Source organism: Lucilia sericata, unplaced genomic scaffold (assembly GCF_015586225.1).
Source record: "Lucilia sericata isolate MDLA Ls3-8-SP2 unplaced genomic scaffold, ASM1558622v1 Contig000022F_arrow, whole genome shotgun sequence".
In the NCBI taxonomy this organism is placed as follows: domain Eukaryota; kingdom Metazoa; phylum Arthropoda; class Insecta; order Diptera; family Calliphoridae; genus Lucilia; species Lucilia sericata.
The window spans coordinates 147,165-168,981 of record NW_023994060.1 but is presented as its reverse complement, the minus strand read 5'-3'; the positions used below and the strand labels follow the sequence as shown (position 1 = coordinate 168,981).

Below are 21,817 nucleotides of genomic sequence, written 5' to 3'. Positions count from 1 at the left end.
AGAATCAGTATGTCGACAACCATGTAATGGCCTACTTCCTATGGAACAACCTTCCACCAATATGGAATCAATAATGTTTTCATACCACAACACCGCCATTTTATCAAATTTGTTTATTGGGAATATGAGAACATATCTTGGGGTAATATGTTTACCTACAACATTTGGTCTACGATACCATTTTACAATTTTTACGACCATACCCTTTTTGTCAAGACCCATCGTGAATCATTCCTATTATACGACTTCTTTGAAAGTTGGTTAGAGCTTAATATTTTTCGATTAATGGACTTCCAATATATTTTCTGAATTCATTTAGATTAAAAAATGTAATTTGTTGTCGTGTTCATGCATTAAAAATTCATCCATGTATGAAACCACTTCTAAATGCGTTACTAAGTAAACTTTATGGGTTTTACTATTTGCTTTATGGTGTGAAATTAAATTTTTTCAAAAAAGATTTGTTTAAAAATTGATCTGAACTAACTGAATATTGATCACTATGTTTAATAACTACAATTTGGCTTAGTTTCACTAATTTGGGACGCCCTAATCCGATTAATTTTAAAAGAATGATAAGCGCTTATGGGAAGCGCTTATCATATTTGATTAAAATGTTTATATTTTATAAGAAATTTTAAAACATTTGACTTCCTAAAGTATTCAAAAAATCTTTTAATGAAATTAGCATGAGATTTTTCATATTTTTTTTTCGCGATATTTTTATAATTTTCAAGATATTTTAACAGATTTCATTTTCGTCAATTCTGACATTTTCTTTCAGGATTTTAAATGAAATAATTGTGAACTGAGCTCAGAACCATCTAAATATAACAGTTTTATATTATATTTTTAATATTTACTACGAATAAAGGAAATTAATCTAACTTAGGTTAGATATTTTTTTTGAACAGTCGTAAACGGATATGGATTTCGAAAAAATTGAATACCAAAAAACTAATGAACCTATATACAAAATTTAATTTGTTTTGTATTTTAAACACTTAACAAATATCGTGAAAAATATTAGATTTCTGTAAATCTTTCTTTTTAAATTAAGCTGCACAATTATTTTTTAGCCTCACTCCTATTTTTTTGCAAAAATATCATATTTTGAGATCCTATAACTCAGGACTCAGTGAAATATTTTCAAATTTTGCTAATGAGTATTGTAGGTAATGTAGTTATTTCATACATTACTTGGTAATGAGTAGTCGTTATCAACAATATTAATAATTTTTTTGAATAGGATTTGTACCCAAAAATCCATAGCGTATGTCTAATAAGAAATTAGTTAATGGTTCTAACCCTAGTCGATATTAGAAGTTTTTTAAAGAAATATTGATTTTTTCATTTGTGTAGAAACCATTTCAGACAGAATGATAAAATTACTTGTTAATGGAGCACTGAGTAAGAGAATAGACTAACAAACATAGAAAATAACTTTAAAGCCGTTTTTAAATCCGAAAATGTCGGGTAAGCACATTTGTAACCAGTTATTTTTTTAACATCGTCGAACAATATTACTTCAATATTACTTGCCCATTTACTGGGTAAGTAAAGATTTTGCTGGGGAGTTCTTGGCCGATCTTGTTGGAAAATTGTGTCCAAGCTAACTAACATTAGTGCAAGTTTTATTCGGATCCAATAACTTACTTTTCAATGACTACTATATACCGTCCGCATGATCGCTACTTATTAGCAAGCGATCACGGTATGTACTTACTTAATTGTTGTTGTTGCAGGGGTTGACAGCCCTAGGTAGAATAATTCGGGGAATTGCCACTGTAATCACGCACAAATTGCTAAGTAGTAAAAAGCGCTAGCCGGCAGCACTTGGGGTATCGATGAAAAAACCTTGTTAGCTACATATAAAACGATTGGTCGGTCAGTGGCTAATTATGCTGCTCTAGTATGGCCACCTTCGCTCAGTGATACCCAGTGGAGAAACATTCAAAGCTGCCAAAATGTCGCCCTAAGGACTGTAACGGGCTGCTTACAAATTACCTGGGAACATCACCTGCACGAGGAAACAAAAGTCCTCCCTGTCAAGGAACAATGGCATGTTGACTAAACAGTTCCTCCTGGGACGTCATCGGAGGAGCTCCCCCGAGGCATGTCAGGAAGGATCTTTGTATATACGAGGAAAACATATGAAGATATGTGCAGGATCCATTGGATCAGTCCTCTTATACGGCAGCTTTGAACGACATTAATAGAGACGCCATAAATTCCGCAGTCGCAGGACACCGCATGAATGTCGTACTTGGGGGTCGCTCACTGCCCATAGCAGACACGGAAGAAAACCTGCCGCGGAAAACAAGAGTACTTATGGCACAACTACGATCGGGATGGAGCTACAGGATTAATGCCTACTGGTCACGTATAGACCGCGCCGTCCCCAACAAATGTGGTCAGGGTCCCTATGACACCCACCACGTATTCAACTCTACTTCATTCCGTCCAATGGATTTATGGACGTGTTCGGTTGAAGTAGCCCAAATTTTAGTCCTGGACATTGGTGTAGAACACCCCAACTAGATTATTGTATGAGATCCGATCTGTATCATGGAACCTTATATAGCGATCTATGAATGGTATTATCATTCAATGTTCAGAAATTCAACTTTCGAGAAGTACTTCCCAGCATTATTTCTAAGAATAGTAATATATGGAATAACATCGTTGCACTTTGTACAATTTTGAATAGTGTTACTTGTAAATCTTCTGTCCTGATATGTGATTCTTTTGCCCACGTAATACCAAGGACTTTTCGCCGGGGATTTTTTCTGTTTTTCCACTATCTCTGATCTAGGATCAATGTCTAGAACTAGTTTGGAACTAGAGTGTAAGTTTGTACATTATTGAAAACGCATTGCTTATTGCATTATTGAAATCGCAGACCGATTTAAACCAAAATCAGTTTGGTTCATCCTTGGACCCAATTTACACTAACACTATCAAAAAATCCCAGCCATTAACTCAAAAAATACTTCTAATAATTTTGGCCAGGTTTTCAGCCAAAATGCCTGTCTGTGCAAAGTATATAGTATACGCATGAATTGCTAGAGTGAAGGGCAAATATCTGTAACAACTACTTCTTTGATATCTTTCTCTACTTCACATATCAGTCGATCTTGATACCCTTTAACCAAATGAAGTTTAAAGGTCATTTTCGTATCCTCCAATTTCCATCAACTTTATTACAAAGGGTTCCTTCTGGACGGATGCCTGCTCTTGCAGAAGCCAGCTGTCCTCGGCCTAATTCGAGATAGAAAGTGTCCTGCATTAAACGGTTCCTTAGTAACATCCCAAACGTTGACCAATTAGTCTTTGACTTATTTCGGTTTGGTTTAGTCCAATTTTGGACCGCACTTTAACGTAGTTTTTATTCGATTTTTTTATAGTCTAAAGAAAGAGAAAAATGTTCATCTTATTAAATAAGTTAGTAGCTGTTAAAAATCACGTCAACTTTTAGCGTGATCTGGCAACTAATTAAGTAATTTCATTGTAAAATCAATAAGACAGGCGCTAGTGTTAGAAGAATATGTTCAGAATTTAAATTTCTTAAGTCCCTGAAATAGAGAATATTTTATGTGACACTTTACACTTAGTAATTACACTAGTGGATATGAATTGAAAGATCACTCAAACAGTTCTAGTAAACATATCGTATCCTCCTAACTCAGTTATCGAAAATTTAAATATAGTCTATAGTCTAGTCTATAGTCTATTCTATAGTCTATTCTATAGTCTAGTCTATAGTCTATTCTATAGTCTATTCTATAGTTTAGTCTATAGTCTAGTCTGTAGTACAGTCTATAGTCTAGTCTGTAGTCTAGTCTATAGTCTAGTCTGTAGTCTAGTCTATAGTCTAGTCCATAGACCAGACTGTAGACCAGACTATAGACTAGACTGTCGATTAGACTATAGACTAGACCAGTCTAGTCTATAGTTTAGTCTGTAGTCTAGTCTATAGTCTAGTCCATAGACCAGACTGTAGACCAGACTATAGACTAGACTGTCGATTAGACTATAGACTAGACCAGTCTAGTCTATAGTTTAGTCTATAGTCTAGTCTATAGTCTAGTCTACAGTCTAGTCTATAGTCTAGTCTATAGTCTAGTCTATAGTCTAGTCTAGTCTAGTCTATAGTCTGGTCTATAGTCTAGTCTATAGTCTGGTCTATGGACTAGTCTGTGGTCGAGTCAACAGTTTGGTCTATTTTCTAGTCTATAGTCTGGTATCTAGTATATAGTCGAGTATATAATCTAGTCTATAGCATAATCTATAATCTGGTTTATGGTCTTATCTATGGTCTAGTATGTGATCTAGTCTAGTTTATAGTCTAATGTACTGATCAATAGTCTAGTCTATGATCTGGATTATGGTCTGGTCTATAGTATAGTTTATTGTCTAGTCTATAGTCTGGTCTTTGGTCGAGTCTATAGCCAAGCCTATAGTCTAGTCTTGGTACATATTTTGTGAGTTACAAAATTTTTGTGTTTTTTGGACGGAAAACGATTAAAAAATTTTCAGTACTGGTCCCGAAGAACTTCTTTCTTAAGAATCTCGTGTAGAAATACCTCTCAATGGATGCGTGTTAATGTACTGAACACGAGTAAAATAAAAAATATTTGTTTAAAGGTGCCAGCGATTGACAATTTTGATTTCAGAACAATATATTAAAAAAATTAATCTGAAATTTTTTCCAAATGTTTAGAGACAATTTCGTAATTTTGAGCTGATTACAAGAAAAATAATTGTAATTTTTTTTTTTTAATATTTTTGGTAGAGTTTGATTGACATGCTTGTTATGGCTCTTTATTGAAATAGGTGGTTTTCTCTGGATAAACTCAAAATTTCGAAAAGATTACATTTTTTAGAAAATCAAACTACATATTAGGAAATCAAATACAAAGAAGTTCCTTAATTGAAAAAAGGATTTTTTTCACTGCATATTTTAACTGCGTCTCTTCGAAATTCCTTAACAATAACGCTGATTATAATCAATATATATTTTTTATAGCAATTAAATAAAATTATAAAATATGGAATGCAAATAGTTTAAGACAAATTTATATTGCAATTAATAAATATTTTAAACAATAATTTGTAGCTTTTCCAATCAATAGATACATGCACATTGGAAAACTTAGATCATCAGGTGGCTACTACACCAACTAACGTTTGCTGTTTAAAAAAGCTATATATTTCCCTCAAATACATCAAAAACCTGATAGAGCACAAAAACTACAACAAACACATACATATGGCAAAATAAGAAGAACGAGTACCATCATCCAGAATAAAACTAATAAATTGTAATGGAACTTAAGTCCCTATATATATACACTATCGAACTCATACCTATACAAAATTTACTCATACACACGTGCAGGGAAAATCAAACAAATTCTCTATATGCACTTCTTATATATATGTATACAACAGATAAATTCTATATAATAACAAAAGTATATAGATGATTTTTTTTACTCAGATGTAGATACAAAATATAATACTTACAAGCACGAGAGGAAAAAAAGAAGACGAAAAACTGATTATAATTCAAGTAGAGAACAAACATATGGAAGAGGAATTAAGGGAGATGCGTTCAAGCGATGCAATAATATTCCAGAGATGAAAGGGAAGTGAAGTACAAAATATAGAAGAAAAAAATAAAATAAAAGTTAAAGAGGAACGCAAATGTGAAAAGTGAAAAGAGACATTTAAGTTCTGTGTAGGACACCAGAGAGCAAATGAGACACGTTTAAATGTATAAAGAAGGAGGTGAGGAAGTGCCGAAAGAGGAGGAGTAAATTTAGCTGGAAACTGGTTGAGGAAGGTTGAGTTGTTGCTGACGATGATGAGGTTGTAGATGGTGTGCAATCTAAAACAAGTTGTTGGATTAGAAGGGAGGACCCTCTGTGAGGAGATGGCAAATAAATATACACATGTTTAATGAGTGCTTGTATCGTGGCTGCTGATTATAGTACAAACAACGTATACACTCATATAACAGCAACAGCAACAACAGTAAATACCACGAACGAAATGTAAGAATAAATGTACGAACTTAATACGAACTACAAATGACTATACGAATGAAATGTACGTACCAAACCAAACCAATATTACATAACATCCTTGAACTTGAGCTGTGTTTTGGGTCGGTCGGTCTCTCGGTTGGTAGGTCTTCTTTTCTACAACAACAACAACGACAACAATAAAAATCACACATAACTGAATTGAATTTCACAGTACTCACCAAACAACAACAACAACAGAAAGAACTTAAACACTTCACTGCAATTTATAGTATGAGTGAGTATTAGCTTTTGTAACTATGAGTGTGTATGTGTTTATATAAGTTTGTGTGTGTGTTTGAATTTCTGTTGTAAAAATATTGTTTTGTGCATACAATACTATTCAGAATAGAATGTATTTTTTTACAAAAAGCCAACCAACCACATTAGTAGCCTTTTTATTAATGTTTGTTTGTCTATGTGTTGTTGTTTATAAGTGTGTTAGTGCTTATATTCATATTAAATACAAGTCCAACGATTTATCCACCACCATCCAGAATCAGAGCTTTTAAGGAATTTTTTCCACTCTCGGCGTGTTAAAAGGTAATTATTAATAGTATGTGATCCATTAAGTAGTCCTATGTAATGCAGCCATGTATCATGTTTATTTTTCGAAAACAACATTTCGGATCTTCTACTCCCATAGTATTAGCAATGAAGTAATTTTGGGATTACTCTGATGTAATACTTAAATGGATTACGTAATATTTTCAAATATTTGGATTTGTTTTGGACCAGTCCTAGTCCTTTGTGGAGTACTTTTCGCACGCGTGTGCGGAGTAGTTTTAATTTACATAAAATATAAACAACCTTTTACGTCACATTATTGATCAGGATGCTTAAAATGCTAATTCGAAGGATTTATGCGAGACAAGAGTCCTGAACTGTATCTGTACAAAGCCTGTATACTTTGATTACCTTTCAAGTGATAATAGTTTCTGTGTCCAGCGATGACACCGATGAGTAGTTTCAATTTTTATAGGGTATGAACAACCGTTTACGTCACCTTATTGATTTGGATCCTTTAACTGTTAATTCGTCGGCTTTACGCGAGACATGAGTCCTGAACTGATTACCCTTGAGTGGTAATAGTTTCGGTGTCCAGCGATGACACATCTATTGAGCATTCGTCGGCGTTTTTGCTTCCAAAGATATAATCCGTTTTTATTACGATGAAGTTGAGAACCTTAGAAGTTGCAACAATAGAGGAACTCCTAAATTCCGTCTATATTCGATAATCATTTTCGGTGTTAATATGATCATTAATTTATGTCACAGCTTGTTCCAGCAACGTTCGTTAATTGCGCATTTATCGGTAATATTCCACTTCCCCAGATGCCGCCATATCAATAGCCAGATGCTGTAATATTTAGGTATATAACTGCGGTAAAGTTGACCACCTTGAGAGAAGTAAATGTTAACGGTCGAAGTCTCAAAATAAAATTCTCGGGTTCGTATCCAATTAATGTATTCCGCAATGTAAGAGAAATCAAAGAAAATATAATAGTGTAAACCGATATCGTATAATACAAAAGTCCTTAGGTCTACACTTTCCACCACGCCAAAAAACTATCTTGCACTTCAAAAATTTTAACCCCATCCCCTTAAAAGTGGTTCTCCGTTTGGTGTCCCATCTGAAAACCTGTACCGAACACAAGTAATACGTTTGAAATGAACACTGACCGAAACGCCTGAGAAATACGAACGTGAAACCATAATATTCCATTACGACAACCCAAAATCCATTGTGCAAATTGAATGCTCTGTTGTTGGAGTCCCATCTGTCTTGAGCCGCTGAAATTGGATAAGACGATAACAGAAAACCTGCACCGAACCCAAGCAAACATTGACCGAAAAATTAAACCCTAATATTCCAACATGACAACTTTTAGACACATTTTGTAAGACATGTTCAAGAAAATTTTAAAAATCGAGGTAAAGAAGTTATGCTTTAATCTTCTTATACATAGACCTATCAAAACTTTACCCCATTCCACCCCAATTTCGATTGCTTCAGAACCCTCTCATTGCAAGATATTTCACTTCAGAACAGAGTAACCGAAATAACGTCAATATTTGCTTAAAGATGTTAAAAGCGATATATAGAGACCAAATGTCCCTTTTTTGCAGATTCCAAGGGATTTATAGAAACGAACTAAAGGCGACTAAACTGTAATTATGTCAGTCATCAACCATAGAGTAGTTTATACATCAAGAGATAACATCTGTATAATAAAATATGTTTAAAGATTAAAATTGAAATCATTGAAAAATGTTTAAATTCTTTCAAGGTCTTGTAGTTTAGACCAATAACTAACTGGCCGTGTTTGTTTGACTACCTCACCCGTCCGTATGCCTAGTTAGTTAGATATTCTGATGTGGCTTTAAACAAACAAACTAACAGAAAGACAGACTGACTGACAGACAGAAAGATAGACTGAGTGACTGTCATAACAAAAGGCGTAAACAAGGAGACATACAATAATATAAACCGGCTGTTTGACTGTTGGTTGGTTGTTGGGTTGTTCTGTTCTGTTTGGTTTGGTTTGTTTGAATGAATAAAACGGAGAAATGGAATGGAAGAATAGATGGATAGATGGATGGTTGGATAGATGACTTACTACTACCACTACTTGCCACAGTGTTCGTTGAGTTGATGACTTTTCTGTTGTTGGTTGGTTGGTTAGTTCGTTCGTTGGATGATTTTTATTCGAGACATTTTTCTATATTATAGACTTAAATATTGTGCAGTGTAGAGTAGTAGTATTTTGGGTTTGCTGGATGTTTGCCACATTCCTAGTTGCCATTGAAAGCTCAACGAGCAAACTGTAAGCACAACAAACGCAATTCTAAAGCAATACAAACCAAAAAAAAATTAACATTAAAGTGATACATATTATAACAATTATTAAGAGTTTGACAAAAAGTTTAAATTTTTATAAAACAAAAACAAAAATATTGCTAAAAAATAATTTTTTTATATTATTTTTTTTTTTAAGAAAAGGAAATGAGTTTTAAATAAAAAAAATTAAAATGACATCAACTATAAAATTTTTTCAATTTTAAACAAATCCATCAAAAGTGATGACATACAAGTTTAAACACAAAATTAGTGAGAATTTTTCTTAAAACAACTACAACAATAAATAAATAATGACAAAATTCAAACTAAAAACAAAAAAAAAATAAATCCCCTCCGTTAATTAAATGCAAATGTCTGTGCAGATAATGATAAGTGATGTTGAATTGTTGGTTGGGTCATACTTTGCGTTAGTGGCTAAAAAATAACATTTACAATTAAAATAACTTGCAGCAATATGTTTCCGAAACTTAAATTGTATATTTTTATTTACCTATTCTATAATTATTATTATTTAAATTTTAAAAAAAATAACAACAAACACAAATTTTATATTTAAATATATGTAATTAAATATGTCAATTGAAAAAATCAAAATCAAAATCAAATCTAAAATTTATTTTAGATTTCCTCCTCAACATCTATTCAACAACGACAGCGTCATCGCCTACAACATCAGCAAAACACGAATTTAAAATTCATGATCAAGGTAAATAGTTAATTGTTTTTTTAATTAAATAAACAAAATTATTATATGTATTGCAATTTTAAATTGATTTAATATATTCGGACAAATATCTTAACAATTTAATAAATCACTTGTGTTTAAGTGTTAAAGTACTATTTTTAAACAACTTTTATTATAATTTAATGAGTTGTTTTAGTACAATTAAAAAAACAAAATTTTGTTAAATTATTATTAATTGTTAATTTCATTAAACTATTGTTTAAAAGTCCCATATTTAGAATATAATTTTTATTGTAATATAATTTTTATTATATTATATAATTTTTATTGTAATGGACAAACAAATAAATAACCTCTGACCTATTCTGAGTATGCATATTACCTAACCTACAAAATATGTAACACATTTCCAATTCGCTAACTAGACATAAAATGCCTTAAAAGTGTTAATTAACAACATCTTAAGAGATCACCATTTTGAACTAAAAGTACTCTTTACTCTTTCCTAATTAAATTTGGATTATCCTAGTAAAAATAATAAGAAATTGAACGAAATAGTTAGGTTAGATCAATAGTAAAACGTACATTACCACAGATCCGAAAAAAATAACCTATATCCCTTTCGGTCCTGTTGTGTGCTGACTTACATAGAATATGTGGATGCAAAAATCGTACAAGCTCAGTATCTCACTTTCGTGTACGTAGTTTCTTTGAAATTCCCATTCAGTATTCTTAAAGCATGTAATATCAGGATTAAAATTGATTCCAATATGTTTAGATCTAATTTCGACGAAAGCCAGGCATAGAAAGTGTTTCAGTGTTGAACTGTACTCTTCGCATCTTCTACATTCGTTTGAATCTGTTTGATCGATTTTCTATAGTTGTGCCCGTAAATTTATGTGTCCATTTTGAGCAGATTCCTCGTTGAGGTCACCCCATAGTATTTTTGTGGTCCTAAACACTGTTTCATTATTGCAACTGGCCGTATGGAATTCTCTTATCCATATTTTCAATAAAGTCCTAGTTGTGTCGAATGATGGTGCATTCGTCCGATTAATTTCCTTAAGTTAGGTTGATCCGAAGAAATACAGATAGGCTACTGTGCGCTCATTTAATGGAAAATGTTTGTTGGTAAAAACTAAAAACCCTTATATAGTATAGTATGCATTATCCTCCAATGTTCAGAAACTCAGTTTCCTAGACGTAATTCTTAAGGCTTTTCCTATCAATGTTCGTGAGGGATGTTATATCCGGAATAATATCACTCCAAAGATATTTTGATTTAATTTTTGCGAAAGCCTAACAACAACAAAGAAAGCGCTCCCTACATGCTCTACATTCATCTGAATCCGCACGTCCAATTTTGTATAGCTGTGCCCGTAATCCTGTGAATCCACTTAGAATATGTACCATCATACTTAACTCAAACTAGCTCATTTTGAGGAGGCTTCTCGTCCTGCTCTCTATAGGGTCACGCTATAGGATCTTTGTGGTTCTAACCAACGTTTCATTATTCCAAGAGGCCTAACCCACTTTTTAATTCTACCCTCATTGCGTCAAATGTTTTTGGGTTCGTGAGGTTAAGCTGCCATCCTTTTAAAGCTATTACATTCTCTCTTTCGTTACCGGTTACTCCTGAGTGGCCTAATACCCATATAATTAACTCCCTTAAGTACTTTTTTTTTAAAGCAAGTATATTCGGTCTCTCCTAACCGATGGGCACCGAGTTCTCCGACTGATCCATTTCTTACCACTGAAAGAGTATTAGTTTATAGCTCTCTTACAGTCTAAGACTGTTTTAGATTAAATCCTATAAGTTGTAGCTGTCGCGGAAAATATCTTAATAATGGCAATATATTCAATCAAATCCATTTTACACATTTCGTGATAGCTCGGACTTCCATATGGTAGCTAGTGTTGTTGTTAGATAGTTGGTTATATATCTCGATTTGTATGTTTTCAATTAAATCCCCAGACCCGTTTTGTCTCGCAATTTAAAGATATTCGTGTATCAGCAAATTTCCGCAGAGGTTTACTCCAATGTTACGCTTTAGCACGATCTCGTATATAGGATCAATGCCTCACATTTCCAACCCATTTCTCTTTCCGTTTACGTTCTTATTCACGCAAGTCTGGTGTTTGTTTATGTATGTATGTTCATATGCATAGTTCGAAGGTTTTATATCCAGATATTTGATATCTGACCGCAACCAATACAATTATTACTTTGTTGCCAAGGATATTCGTCTTAGAAAATTAATAAGACCAATTTAAGCCACATTTTTTAAAACAATATGATATAAAGTAACGGATACCAGATTTGAATTTCCAAAAATATAAGCAAAACATTATACCGTCGGAAAAGAGATTAATTTTCCTTTTAAATGTAATGCAATAGATAAGCATCTGGCTCCAAACTAAAAAAATTCTAAGTGAAAAAAGTGAGTTTTGTGTTATTAGATATTAACGTTAAAATTTAATTTTTAAAGTGCATTTTATAAAGTACCGGATACTTTCAGAATTACATCGATTCAAAGGGGGACTGAATTAATTGTGAATTTTATCGTATACTAGTATTTTTAAGCCAATTATAAACATTAAAATTTTATAATCAAGAGGTCCTTGTATGGGTCAAAAACTAACCTATGCTTAATAATAGCGATGGCTGCATAACAAACATTTATGTAAATAAATCTAAAACTGTCATTTCATTCTAAAGTTTCGTAACATCAACGAAACATGTCATTATATTAAGGAAACTAAATTACAAACAAAATTTTTTAGTTCATAATACCCTACACCACTTTAGTGGGGAGTGTATATTGGGTTTGTGCAGATGTTTGTAAAGCACAATAATGTTATACCTGTATCCACCTTAAAGTATACCAATCGGTTTAGAATAATTTTCTGAGTCGATTTAGATATGTCCGTCCGTCCATGTAAATCATACTACCGGTCGCAATTTTAAAGATAAGTCAATGAAATTTGACACATGATATTCTATTGTACTAGAGACGAAGTCTATTGAAAATAGTTAAGGTCGGTCAATTATTTCACCTAGCTCCCATACAACTGAACTCCCGAATAGTGCTCTTAAGCTCCTAATATACTCATATCTCAACAAAAAGCTGCAAAACCAAGTTCTATACAAGCCTTGATGACCCTGTACAATTTTATAGCGATAAGGCCTCATTTGACCCTAGCCCCTTTACAAAGCCCCATTAAAAAAATGTCTTAAATATCCACAATTTTATTCAACAATAAATAACTGAGGGAGGGTACAATTTAACTTAAATGGTTTATTTTAATTTTTTTTTTTTAATTTATTATTATAAATGGTGTAAGGTATTATTATATGGTCAACCTCGTCCCACAATAAATTCTTACTTGTTTTGTTAATGAAAAGATTTCGTTATATTAACGAAATTTTGTAATTCGTTGAAACAACAATGAAACAATTTTCATTAATACAATGATATACATCTATAAAAAACGTAGTTTTTACGAAGGTTTTTTTACAGTGTAAATTTTTGTAACTTATCAATAGAGAGTTAGACAGATGGACACCTTTGTGGGTCTCAGAATGACAAAATAAAAATAGCCCCGATTTTTTTTTATCAAATATAAATAATTTTCCAAGAAAAACTAAAAATTATTAAAAAAAAAAAACTGGAAAAAATGCATTCAATACAAAACACTGTGCTTGCGTCAAGTGAATTTTTGGGTTGTGGATGTATGAGAACAATTGTTTTTTTGCTGTTTTTGTATATCATACATATACAGGGAGACCTATACTCGTTAAAGTTTATAAAAGGGTTTGAGTCTGGGTTAGGAGAACACAATAGCAACAACAATAACAATGAAAAAAGTAATTACATATGAATGTATATAAATATATGTTCATATGTATGTATCTATATATGTATGTATGTGATTTTGTATTATATACTTTTGTATATAAGTTTAGTTTGTTGGTAAGTTTGTGGCGGTGATGATAGTAAAAAAAATATACAGAAGGAAAGCAAAAGTAATACCAACACTAACACATTAAATCTCTAATAAAGCCCGAATAAGAGCGAAAACATTGTCGTGTTATAGGTATATACGAGAGATTAAGTTTGTGTTTTTTTTTTTTTTTTTTTCAAAATAAGGCAAAAAATGTAAATAAAAATGAAATAGAAAAAACAAACACTGAGAGAAAAGTTTACTGTACAGAGGAGATTGAGGAAAAAAACCAACGAGTAATTGCACTAAATGAGCGAGTGAGTACATTGTGTTTTTTATTGTTGTTAGGATTTCAGATAACAACAACTTGCTCTCACAGTGAAAGCTAAAAGCAAAATAAAGAAAGAAAGAAAATACAAGATTGGGTCAGGGGTCTTAGTTAGTGGAAAAAAAGGGCCCCGATTTTACACAAACCCCTTGTAAAGAAAGTGATAAGAAAACAATAATAATAAAAAAGCGAAATAAAGAATAAGAAAAATAAAAAAAATTATAGTAAAAAGTAAACACAAACATTTTTTAAGGACTAAAAAATAAATTTTTAATTTTTCAAAAAAAAAAAATTATTAGAAAAATTATTAGTTTTTATAAGTTTCAACAAAATTACACACCAAAAAAAAATAATAATAAAAACAACCATATAGTATTATTCCCCATAAACAAGAACAAAATAACGTAGAATGAGTACTAGACAGTAGAAACGATTTTAAACGAATCAACGTCGCTTGTTATATATTTTTGTTGCTGTTGTTGTTGTTGTTAGTGTAGCTGTTGTTGCTGAAAACGAAGGTAGAGAACTAAACTAAACTTTCCATATGGTCTGCTGGTGATGACTGTGGCATTGAGAACTGAAACCTTTGTGTGATCGTACGAAACGGATATAAGCGGCATCCAAATAACAAGCAGTAGCAGCAGCAACAACAACAACAAAAACCATTAAAAAAAGAAATTGTAAAAAACACACACATACATACCAAAATACTCTAGCAACAGAAATTTAATAAAAAATTACTTAAAAGTAAATAAAAATTTTATTAAAAAAATACAAATAATTAAAGAAAAATCAATAAAACTTTTATTAAAAAAAATTAGAAAAATTATTTATAAATTTAAATTTGTTTGAAAATGTTACAAAAAAGTGTTTAAAACATTACAATTCCATAACAATTTAATTGATGTGCCAAATTAAAAAAAAAAAACAAAAAACAAAATTGACAAACCCTTAAGTTGTTCAAAGTTTTCCCCTCCTCTTCCTTCTGCAAGTAAGTAAAAACAAACAAATTGTATAGAAAAATATTTGAAAAGTATTGAGAAAAAAATGAAAACCTTATTGCGTCGTAAACTAAAAACTATACAATATACAAAGTTTTTCTTAATAATTACATACATGCGACTTTTTTTTTCAAATAATGTGATGAAATTCTTTTTGTTTGTTAAAGAAAATTTTGGAAAAAAGTTATTGAATGCAAATGTAAATAATAACCAGACTCTGATCCACAAGGATTATTTGGATTAGATATAAAAGAACATATTTGAAGTGTGATTTCAAATTAATCAAGAAATAATTTACTATGGAGCGGTACTCACTGTAACTTCGATATTATGAAAAAAATCAAAAATATATCCAAGAAAACCTATTCTATGGGGACTTGGGTCAATTATGAACTGAACTATACAGAGTCTGATTGAACAGTTAAAACATTATTCGTGCCACATCAATTATATTTTGTTATATTTTGTAAGCAGATGAATTAAAAACCTATGAATTTTGGTCATAGACTTCCAATTGGTCGGTCCATTGTACCCTACTTACCCTAGTAATATCTTTCCAGCTTTCAAATGTCCTAAAGGAACAACGATCCATTCTTATTACATACAACTTCGAAAAGATTTCAAATTTGAATTTATATATAACCTGGGTCTCATATTAAGAACATAACCTCAATATCGGATATAGCCCGTTTTAGTGTTATAATTACGTTTGCTTATTTTAGACAAATTTAATTATGGAAAGTCTTCCTTTCGTTTTTATTGAGTTCAAAAAATACATATTAACTTGGTCTTATTAAAATCTGAAAGTACATTTCTTCTCAATTGCTTCTAAATTGGCTACCCATGGAGCCCCAATAGAAAAATATAGGTAGCGGAAAATGTTTATTAAACTCTCAATACGAGGGTAGGTTTATAAAGTGGGTTATTTAAAGTTATGTTTTCATTTTAGAAGATTTGCATTTTAAGTAATAACAACTTTAAAAATAAACATAGATATTGGTCTCTAGACCCTCCTGACATATTCTCAAAAGTCATCTAAACTCATAAAAATTACAGAAATAGGAAAAATTAATGTTTATTCATATTTTGGGGACTTCAACTTGCATTAAATGAACTTTGACCCTTGACATACATACATTTAATAAATGACGCCTTTTATCTGAACACTGATATTGAGATTAATTGAGAGTAAATAAAGTATTTAAGAATATTTTTTCAGTTGGAAGTATTGAAACAACATCGTTTTTTAGCTGTCATTTTAAGTGGAATATTGGGCAATAAAAATATATATCGAAAGAGTATAATCAAAAGTATCTATCTTAAACAAACCAAGGAGATCTAGAAAAACTCTTTATTTCCCTAATTCGTGAAGGGTTTTTCAAGTTTTTCTTCTGCAATGCGATTATTTAAAAAAAGTGGAATATTCGTTTTTTACCTTAATTCAGAAATATTTTAACAATTTGTTGATAAACAAAGATATTTTCTAAACGAGGGGTTATATAGGTGCAGGGGGTTAATATGGTGGAGGGATTTACGACTACATAAAAGTTTTTTATGCAGAATTTAATCGTGATACTAGTGTTTATAAGTGAATTTTGACCTTCAAGTCATTTTCTGTAGGGGGCTAGGAACATTTAACATAATTATGAGCTCAAAAGCCTTTTCCGAAGGTACTTTTGTATTGGGGCTAGGTGAAATAATGGACCGACTTTAAATATTTGGGCTTAGTCCTTGGATCAAAAGAAGAGTATGTGCCAAATTTCAACAAATTATCTTGAAAACTTCCCTTCCCCCCGTGGATCCGCGCCTGCTTTAATCAATATTTTTTTTTAATTTTTCCTGTTCGGAACTAGTTCTTGGGAAGATTTAGAGAACATACACCCCTTTTTTGCAACAGTTCTGGAATTAGTTGTTTTTTTAAGGAAATTTTGTTCTGAATATTTTTTTCTTCTAAATTTTTTAAACTTTGTTCAACTGGTTCCAAGAAGTTGTTATGGAACTAGTATGAGTTTTATTGAAATGTATGAATATATAACTTGTGCCAGATAACTGGTTCCTAGAAAACGCTGTAGAAAGACTTTAGAACCAAAACAATGTTTCCCAGAACGGGTTCCAGAGGTAAAAGCGGCATCACTAGTTCCAAAGTTGATGTTCAAGAAGCTGAAGTAGTTCTATTGGCATCCTTTCTAGAACTTAATTAATTTAAAACAAATTCTAAAATATTTCATAGGTTATTTAACAGTTTTGTAAGCAATTTTATATTAATAAATTAAAATTTAACGTTTTTGTCAGTCATTATATAACAACTTCAAAGTAATGCAGACAGTATGCAGAAATCATAATAAAGTGAAATAATTAATAAAAATATTGCCAATATACAATTTTAAATACTCAAACAACATTTTAGCAATTTTCTTTCAAACAATAATATTTCAAATAAATCACAGACAAACAAAAATTGTTGCCAAAAATTGTCAAAAAATAAATATTAATAATAGTAAAATAAAAATATGAGAAAAATAAATTCATTTCTTTTGACAAACTACAAATTTAATAAAATTAATAACTACAATTTGCAATATAAAACAACAATTTAAGAAAAAAAAAAATGCTTAATAAAAAATTTTTGTTCATTGCACGAGCAAATAATGTTTACTTTTTTTCTGTTAAAATTGTACTAAAAGAATTTTCATTATTTATTTGTAAAAAAAATAAACATTTGCAAAAAATAATAAACAAAATGCAAAAATACTGAAAAATTTTCTTCCACCCAAAAACTGTGGAAGAAAAACGAAGCACTAGAAAACAGAAATAAAAGCAAAAACAGCAGTTTAAAGAAGAAAAAAATATAAAAGGAAAAGACAATAAACAAAATGTTTATAATTTTATTTTTATAAATAAATAAAGTACACATCCGGTAGCAACGGCAAGAATGGCTACTAATGAAAAATGCAGAAAAAGAGTTTAAGAAAAAAAAAACGGCAGCAAATTGAAAAACTGGATACAAGGTTGCATTCGTTGCATGTCTACGGCAGTTGCTGCTTTAGGAAAAAATACTATTGCATCAGTAAAAAAATGAAAGAAGTTTAATTAAAAAGTTTATTAAATCAAACAAACTAAAGAGCGTTAAGTAAATATAATAACAAATAAAAAATTGTTTTATATTATGCAAATTTAACTGGTTTCAATTATAAATCATTTTATATAGAGTTTTTTTAATTAAATAAATCTTGAGCTAATCCAAAAAAACAATAAAGCATTCATTTACTACAAGACTGTTATAACTCCAAAGATATTGTTACGAGAAAATGTCTTTATAAGTTTTTTTGACATTTTTTAAACATGAGATTTTTGAAATATGGTTCATATCTCCGTTATTTGTAAACCGATTTAGTTATAGAATTATTGAAGATTTGGAACCCAAATATATCTGGTGTGTTTTAGAATCTTTTATTTTTGGAAATAATTTAGTATTTCTGAAACTATTGAAGATATCGTAACGGGCGGAAAGGGCGGGGCAGTGGATAGCGTCGTAAAGTTGGTCATCTCAATTATCTATTAAAAAAATATATATCCAAAAATCCATTTATGATCCGAATGAGCCAAAATTTAAAACTACTCCTTGAGAAGATCTATAAAAAAAATATGCTTTTCTTTCAGAGATACTTAGGTTTAAATTTTTTATTTTAAAATTTTCCCGATATTTTTTAGTTTTTTAGAAGTGGCGGGCCTACGGGGGGTTGAAAAATTTTTTTTTAATATATTCTGTTGTTTATGTGATCCGGAAAAATAACTTAATGTGTAAGCGTGTAAAATAAACTTTGGCCCATTTAAGCGAACACTGGCACCAGAAACGTTACTTAAACTTGTTTAATATTAAAAAAAATTAGCTTTAAGTAAAAAATTCTAAAACCCCAAATCACCGATCCCCATAATGGCTTCATATATATGTAGCGCTAAATGTTTCTTAAATATATTCAAAGTATTTTTACTATCACATCACAGGGTAATTTTCATCAAAAAACTCAGTTTTTTTTAAACATTTTCCCCACTTTAGGGATTGCATAGAATATGCGAAAACTGGTAACGGCGTTATTTTAGAAAGATTCGCATCTAGGTTAGGTTACGAGGGTTGCTCGCCTTGTGGCCCGTAGTAATACCCTTAGAATTGCCATTCCCTTATGTTGAGAGAATGGATTCCTTCCCTAATTTCGATAACTACTTAGTTCTTGCGGTATCCGTAAAAACCAGCTGGGGTTTCTAATAAAAATGTTTACTAGTGACGCATCTCTGAGATAGTCCAGATGATGGAAAAGAGCTCTACCAAGATAAAGTAGTCTGTGCTCTTGTAAGGCTGAGCAGTCACATAGAACGTGTTGTACCGATTTCACTTCTTCTTCGTCCAAACAGCTTTTGCAGTAGTTATTATGTGGGTAGCCTATATGTTCCAACACATATCCAATCACACAGTGCCCAGTAATTATACCAGTTATGCCCGCAATTTCAACGAATAGGTATCTATCAGTGCATAGTTACATAGTTATTTGTTGAAATTACGGGAATTTGGAGCCTAATCGAGTTCTTACTAAGAAACAAGAGAGTCCAAGTCCTATCCGTTGTCAGAGTGGGCCAGAGCAGTCTCAATATTCTACAAGTGGTGATATTTGACCACCTGACTTCCGTCTCACTCAAAGCCCAGTCATCTATCAATTTTGATAGGGTCACCAGAGGAGTGTGAATATCTCTTTGCGCAAGGGTTAAGTCTAGGGACAACCTTTTGGTTGCGCATTCATCAGATATTTTATTTTCCCGGATGCATTCATCTCCTGGAATCCTAATCAATTCAACGTGATGTTGTGTCAGTTGTGTCAATGATTGAATACAATTGAGAAGACATTTCGACTTAATAACATTGGAGCCTTGATTGGTGTAAGGCTGTCCAAGTATATATGTATGTATAGTTGAATTTTCGATATTTAGTTCCCGGATTCATCTCGCGGCTGTATCGATGGCATATATCTCTGCCTGAAGGACCGTGCAGGTGTCAGGTAGTCGAAGAGATAGTAGAAAATTCAGTTTTTTCGGAGAAGATTCCCGATCCCGTGCCTCTTTCTATCTTAGAGCCATAAGTAGGGTAGAAGGGGATCATTCGCCATAGGGGCACATCTGCCAAAGCGAATAACTTGAAAACCGAGTAATCGATTTTATCGCATTATCAAATTTTATTTTTGTTTATCGATTATCTATCATTCCTGAACGTTTGAAAGATTAACTTTACATATGATGGGAGGCAGACGTGATTAATTGTTTTTCAAAGGGCTGTGAAAATATTTCACTGTGTGAATTTTTTGTGCTAACTTTTTTAATTTTTGTGATAGAAAAAATATATTGGTCAGTGATAGAACGTCAATAATAGTGAATAATAAGACATAATAATATTTTCGATAATATAATTTGAAACCCGAAAAAAATTTAAACTAAACCCCAGAACTGCCCGTGGGGCACATGCGCCAAATATATGTAATGCTTGTGATGTAGAACATAATTTTGTTAAAATATAGAAAAAATCATTAATAATTTGTTTTATTATTTTTTCGTTTAGTTATGTGAAATAAACAATAAATATCTAGTTTATTGTACTTTGTTTAGAGAATTAAAATATAAAACAGCAAAATAAGTTTTTACTTTTTAATTTTTTTTGGCTTATTTTACTAATGACAAATCTGCCCCATCCCCTTGGCGTATTTACCCCATGGATGGGGCGGTATCGCCGTTTTTGGTCAGTGCGGAAAATTAAAAAAATATGTGTATGAGGATGACTTAGGAAAGATTGAAAGGGATAAAACTAAAGCCAACATATCTAAGTATCCGAGCCAAGAATAAAATTAAGAATATGTATTGTGGTTTTAATTTGAGGCCGCCTCAAAAAAAAAAAGTGGCTGTGGTCCCCCTTCTACCCTATTTCTGGTCTTGAATGACTTATTAAAATTCAGCGTAGATAGTATGTAGTTCGTTTCCTGCACTATGATTGGCCTTCCCATCTTTTGTATGATGGTGCCATGACCAATGAGATCATGCTTCAGTCCGTTCGACTGTTTAAGTCGTAGAGCAGATTTAGCATCGTCTCTAGATTATCCTGAGGGAAGATTTGCATGTATATATGTCCAATATTTGGTTCCGATATCTTGATCCTTTCAAATTTTACATTATTTCAAATATTATATTTGTAATTTTAAAAAATCTCTATACTATTATTTTTGAACTTTTCTTAAATGGTGTTCTAGTAAAAAATCCGTTATATTATATATCTAAAGGGAAAATTTTGTATGGGGGCTAGGGTCAAATAAGGCCAATCATTACGAAAATCGGCAATATCATTTAGACTTATTTATTGATTATTATAGAGATACTAGAACATTTAACATAATTATGAGCCAAAAAACTATATTTTGAGGTACGGTTGTATGGAGACTAGGTGAAATAATGGACCAATTTCAACTACTTTCTTCGTCCCTGGATGCCATATTCTATAAAATATTGTTTTGAAAATTGTGACCTATAGGTTTACATAGACGAAAGAACGAACTTAGCATAATAGACTCAGAAAGTGATTCTGAGCCGACTGGGATTAATATTTTTAGGTATTACAAACATCAGCACAAACCCATTGCTTGGCCCGATACTCATATATATGTAAATGATGTTAATTGGTGTATAATTAAAAAAATTATGAGTATGTAAAACCATGAACCGATTTGAACCAAAATAAATATACTTGTGGCAAAAATGTTTACCAAATGTACTCGATGGAGATAGATGGACATATCGTAATTGTCTTAAAATCAGTTTTTGGATACTTTAAGCTATAGAACCAAAATTTCTCTACATATCCAAAGCAAATTTAAT

General features: G+C 31.5%; 1 long non-coding RNA gene across 2 annotated transcripts in view; it reads left to right on the top strand.

Moving 5' to 3' along the window:
* Positions 1-8,838: 8,838 nt before the first annotated feature.
* LOC119609317 overlaps positions 8,839-21,817 on the top strand; it is a 33,935-nt gene continuing 20,956 nt past the window's right edge. Inside the window, exons 1-2 of one of the 2 annotated variants that reach the window (XR_005231911.1) lie at positions 8,839-8,917; positions 9,575-14,901. This is a non-coding gene — a long non-coding RNA (uncharacterized LOC119609317). Of the gene's footprint in view, positions 14,902-21,817 lie in introns of both variants that reach the window. The other variant, XR_005231909.1, reaches the window with a different exon arrangement.